The sequence below is a fragment of the Cricetulus griseus genome, unplaced genomic scaffold (assembly GCF_003668045.3).
Source record: "Cricetulus griseus strain 17A/GY unplaced genomic scaffold, alternate assembly CriGri-PICRH-1.0 unplaced_scaffold_1, whole genome shotgun sequence".
Taxonomy (NCBI): Eukaryota; Metazoa; Chordata; class Mammalia; order Rodentia; family Cricetidae; genus Cricetulus; species Cricetulus griseus.
Window position 1 is genome coordinate 4,807,170 of NW_023276808.1, and position 5,141 is coordinate 4,812,310.

The window sequence follows — 5,141 nt, forward strand, 5'->3', positions numbered from 1 at the left end:
GCGTGTCCTAACTTAGGAAATTATATAACATGCAAATTATTTAAATATCATATAGCTTTATAATGTTAGTTATATACCGCTGCCTCATAATCATATTATCATAATAATAACTTGAGAGCACATACTCTTGCAAAATTCTGGTTTGATTTGCAATTCTGCTGTCTTTGAAGAGGGTAGTAGACCTGTAATTAACATACACACATATGTTAACAAGCAGTTCATTGAACGAGTTCAGATCATATACAAAAAATCCAAAACAGCCTGTGAAGTTGAGATTTTTTTTCAGTAAGAATTGGAAATACACATGTCACAAAATATTTCCAGTGGAAAATTATAGAAGCATCCAATAGGATGGGCTCCTAAATTAATATTTTACTGTAGTAGTAGCACAATGTCATGATTACTAATTTCATGTATCTAGGGTCATAGTTAATACTGTAGCCATTATTGTTAAGGTCATTATTGTTTGAAAAACAGGAAACTTAGAAATCATTACTTTATTGCAATTTAGACTGGAATAGAAATTTTCCTCAGAGATAACCTCAATTATCTTTATGTATGAAAAGCTAAAATAAAATTAGCCATTGATTTTTGCATTCAAAAAGTATAAATGGAAACATAAATACAATACTTTTTAGCATCAAATCTTGAATTTGTATCAATATACAAAAATTTGTATAACTACACAATGATTTTTTAAGCAAGCTTACAAACATATCTACAGTGTGTTGTAAGAGAAATTAAAATAAATTTCTATTAATATACAAAACGGTTGAGATTACTAATTGTTTTTAAGTTACATTAGATTCAATAATCTAACATTTTATATTATGATTCCTATATTTTCCTAAATATAAGTTATCCATGACCCATCAAATAATCAAAAGACTCCCACCCACCAAAATTTGGGAATGTGGTAGTCATGTTCTCCAGATGTTTCCTGCTGAAGGCATACTTAAGGGGTCTCTGAGAAAATTTGGGATTAAGTTTAATTCCTGCGATGAGCAACAGTAACTTTACTTGATATGCATGGCCTGTCAACTTCAAGTGGTCTCACTTGCTATAACAATATCTATGTCAACCTGGAGTAAATACATAGCCTCTTGTTTTCTGTGGAAACAAAAGCAGAATTGCTCCTCGAAAGCAGTTTTGATTCTCATTTGACAAATATTTTTTACTATTTTAAAGTTAAGGCATTCATAAAGTATATAGGCTCCTTTATTTCAACAATCGCTCTTTCAATTCCATTTACATCTGGGGCTATTTAACTGTTTGTCTTTCAGCCTTTTTACTGCCAAAGCAAACTTTAGATTGCTAAGCTACACATGGATCTTCATCATGTTCTCCCAGATGTCAATGCCCTCTTAGGATTTCATGGGAGAAAAATCTAAAACTCACAGCATAGACATAAATAGATGGAGAAGAACAACACAAAACCCTTCTAGAACTCTAGCATTTGCATGATTGTGCTCTGGCAATCATTTTGACTGAGGTTATCCCTGCTACTTAGTGTACTGGCTGTTCAAAGGTAAACAGTAGGGAGAAATTCATTAAGGAGATATTTTTAATCATTCTCACGCCTTACATTAAAATATAGTATCATGTTGGGTAAAATTTACTTAAATGTTTTACTCCTTTAGCTTTTTAGCTTTATACCTTTTGGGGAAGGAACCTCCCAAGTCCCAAATGGATACACAGTAGCATGTTATATAATGCATGTCCTTTTCTTGGCTCATTTCTAGCCAATTTTTCTCTAGTTAAATGATCCATTCTATCTTTTGCCTGAGGACTTTTACCTTTCTCCATTTATGTATATCTTACTTTCCTTCTTACTTCATGACATGTTATGTGACTGGGTAGCTGGCCCTCTACTCTTCTTTTTCTTGAGCCTTCCTCCTTGCTTCCAGATTTATCCTCCTTTGTATACTTTGTTCCTGATACCACAGCCTATCCTTTCTCCTGACTCACTATTGGATAAAAACCTCTTCATCAGAATATCAGCTGTTGTATTCAGGCAAAGAAGAACAGCTTCATAAAATTAAACTAATACATCAGAAAAAAACTACACATAGTTACTTCATTAAGCAGATTTTCTATAGCATAAAAGTAACACATTTTAAAATAAGGTTCTACAGAAACACACATTTACAATATGGTCAGTATTTTGCTTTAAGTTGCACACATGTATGTGATATTTTAGAATGCCATGAAATATAATGATGTGCATATTGACTTCACTTGGGAACAGTGGACTTTGCTGGATACTTCTCAGAAGAATCTCTACAAAGATGTGATGCTGGAGACCTATGAGAACCTCAATGATATAGGTAAGGGTGTATTTTCCTTCCAATTTTAAAATAATAGGACAACTGTTCCTTGGTTATTGGTGCTCTTTTTAATTTGATTGAGAAAGAAAAAGAATGTAATAAATAAATCAAAGTTATAAAGCTCACTGTGGACAATAACATATTTTTTGCACATTTGCCAATATTATTTCTCAGTAATACTGTATACATTTTCTTCCCCTATATTTTAGGATACTCTTGGGATGATAATATTATTGAAGAACATTGTGCAAGTTCAAAAAGACATGACAGGTAATTTTCATTTACAAGCTCACAGAAATGTGTCTCTGAAGAAATTGAAATGTGTCCTGAAGTTTGAAACAGAAACTCCAGTGTATTTAAGCACAGCTTTATTTGCATTGATGATTATTAAATTCTCAGAACATAGAACTCAATTTCAGGTACTTTAACTGCATTTGCAAGGCAATAAATTAAGAAAGAAGACAAGGAAATAATGCATTTATTATGAGAGAATAATGAGAGAAATACCGCTTAAATCATTACACCACGAAAGCAATGCTGTAGTACCGTAAATCCACTTATTTCATTTACTACCTATATTACTAAAGATATAGCAAAGATTGAATTGATAGTGATGTCTCCAAAACTTCCATTAAGCAAATACTCCATAGAAAAGTTGGTTTTACTCATGTACTTGTTGTGACAGGAGAAATTATTGTCAAGAGTCAAGGGGCAGTTATTGTAGGGAATGTGTAATCACAATAGCATATATCTATTAGGAACAGAAAGTCAAAATAAGTAACTGAGGAAGCCTCTTTTTTTTAATCTTTACATTATTAAGAATATCATGTATTAGTCAGTATACAAGCCATTTCAGCAGAGGTATGTAGAAGTCCCCATTTTGAGCATACTTGCTGAATTTGATTCAAGTGTACCAGGAATTTGTTTTCTGTCTTCATTGATAATACACCAAGCTCACTCTATAGAAAAGCCCTATGAGTATATGACTGTGTAAACACTATTGTTTGTTGTAGTTCATTAGCATATATACTATGACTCACAGAGAAGGAAAAGTTAATAATACAAAAAGGATGATAAATGTCTGAATTTTTCTAGTTCTCCTCATTAAGTGAATAATCATCTGTACAAAAAGGTTCTGAAAATGAGAACAATGTAATAAAGGATTATATCTTTACAGCTATTTTCAAGGATACATGCAAACCTTAAAGAAGGGGAAAAGAAGAATGTAAGCACAGTGATAAAACTATAATATCTGATTCTTCTTTACAACTGAAATAAATTGTAATATTAATTTATACAGGTTACAAGATTCAACATTGTATTGAATATGTTAAAGCCTTTACATATGACCCTTTTCCTGGCAGGCATGAAAGAAGGCAAACTGGAGAGAATTCTTCTGTATACACACTATGCGATAAAGCCTTTGAAAATAACAGTTATCCCCAAAGTCATGAAACAAAACACACTGGAGAGAAATCATATGAACTTAACCAATGTGGTAAAGACTTTGCATATCACAGTTATCTTCTTATTCATCAGAGAAGACATAGAGGGGAGAAAACCTACATATGTAATCAATGTGGTAAAGCCTTTTATCATCACAGTACTCTTCAAATGCATAAAAACATACATACTGGAGAGAAACCCTGTGAATGTAATCAGTGTGGTAAAGCCTTTTCTCATAATAGTAACCTTCAAGTGCATAGAAGGACACATACTGGAGAGAAACCCTATGAATGTAATCAGTGTGGTAAAGCCTTTTCTCATCTAAGTCATCTTCAAATGCATAAAAGAACTCATACGGGAGAGAAACCTTATGAATGCAATCAGTGTGGTAAAGCCTTTTCTCGTCGTAGTAACCTTCAAGTGCATACAAGGACACATACTGGAGTGAAACCCTATGAATGTAATCAGTGTGGTAAAGCCTTTTCTCATCACAGTACTCTTCAAATGCATAAAAGAACACATACAGGAGAGAAACCCTATGAATGTAATCACTGTGGGAAAGCCTTTGCTCGGCACAGTCATCTTCAAAGGCATAAAACAACACATACTGGAGAGAATCCATATGAATGTAATCACTGTGATAAAGCCTTTTCTCATCATAGTTATCTTCAAATGCATAAAAGAACACACACTGGAGAGAAACCCTATGAATGTAATCAGTGTGGTAAAGCCTTTGCTCAGCACAGTACTCTTCAAAAGCATAAAAGGACACATACTGGAGAGAAAAGCCTAAGATGAATGTAATCACTGTGGGAAAGCCTTTTCTCGGCACACTTCTCTTCAAATGCATAAAAGGACACATACTGGAGCGAAACCCTATGAATGTAATTAGTGTGGTAACGTCTTTTATCATCGCAGTGCTCTTCAAAGTCATAAAAGTTCACATACTGGAGAGAAACCGTATGAATGTAATCAGTGTGGTAAAGACTTTTCTCACCACAGTAGTCTTCAAATACATAAAAGACACATAATGGATAGATACCATAGGAAAGTAACCAGTGTCGTGAATCTTTTTCACAGCACAGTAATTGACTGCATCAGAAATTAACTTATACTTGGTGATTATGGAAATTTCCAAGGCCAAATGTCAAAAAAATGATAGAAATGAACAAAAGAAATGATCAGGATGGAAGCTGACAATAAATTTTTTAAATGATGGTTGGCTAACCAAAAAAACCGCAAGAGTGAGTTTATCTCTCATATGATAATAGGCATCATTGGGAGCTCACAAGTCCACATGTGAGATATACCCCTGCTTGATTTTACACCTCCTGTTAGGAGAAATTAGGAACTTTCAGGCTCGAAGTC

The 5,141-nt window shown here is 33.5% G+C and overlaps 1 pseudogene; it reads left to right on the forward strand.

Annotated features, from left to right (window-relative positions):
- The first annotated feature begins 2,206 nt into the window (after window positions 1-2,206).
- On the forward strand, window positions 2,207-4,936 carry LOC113838699 (annotated as a pseudogene).
- Window positions 4,937-5,141: the final 205 nt, after the last annotated feature.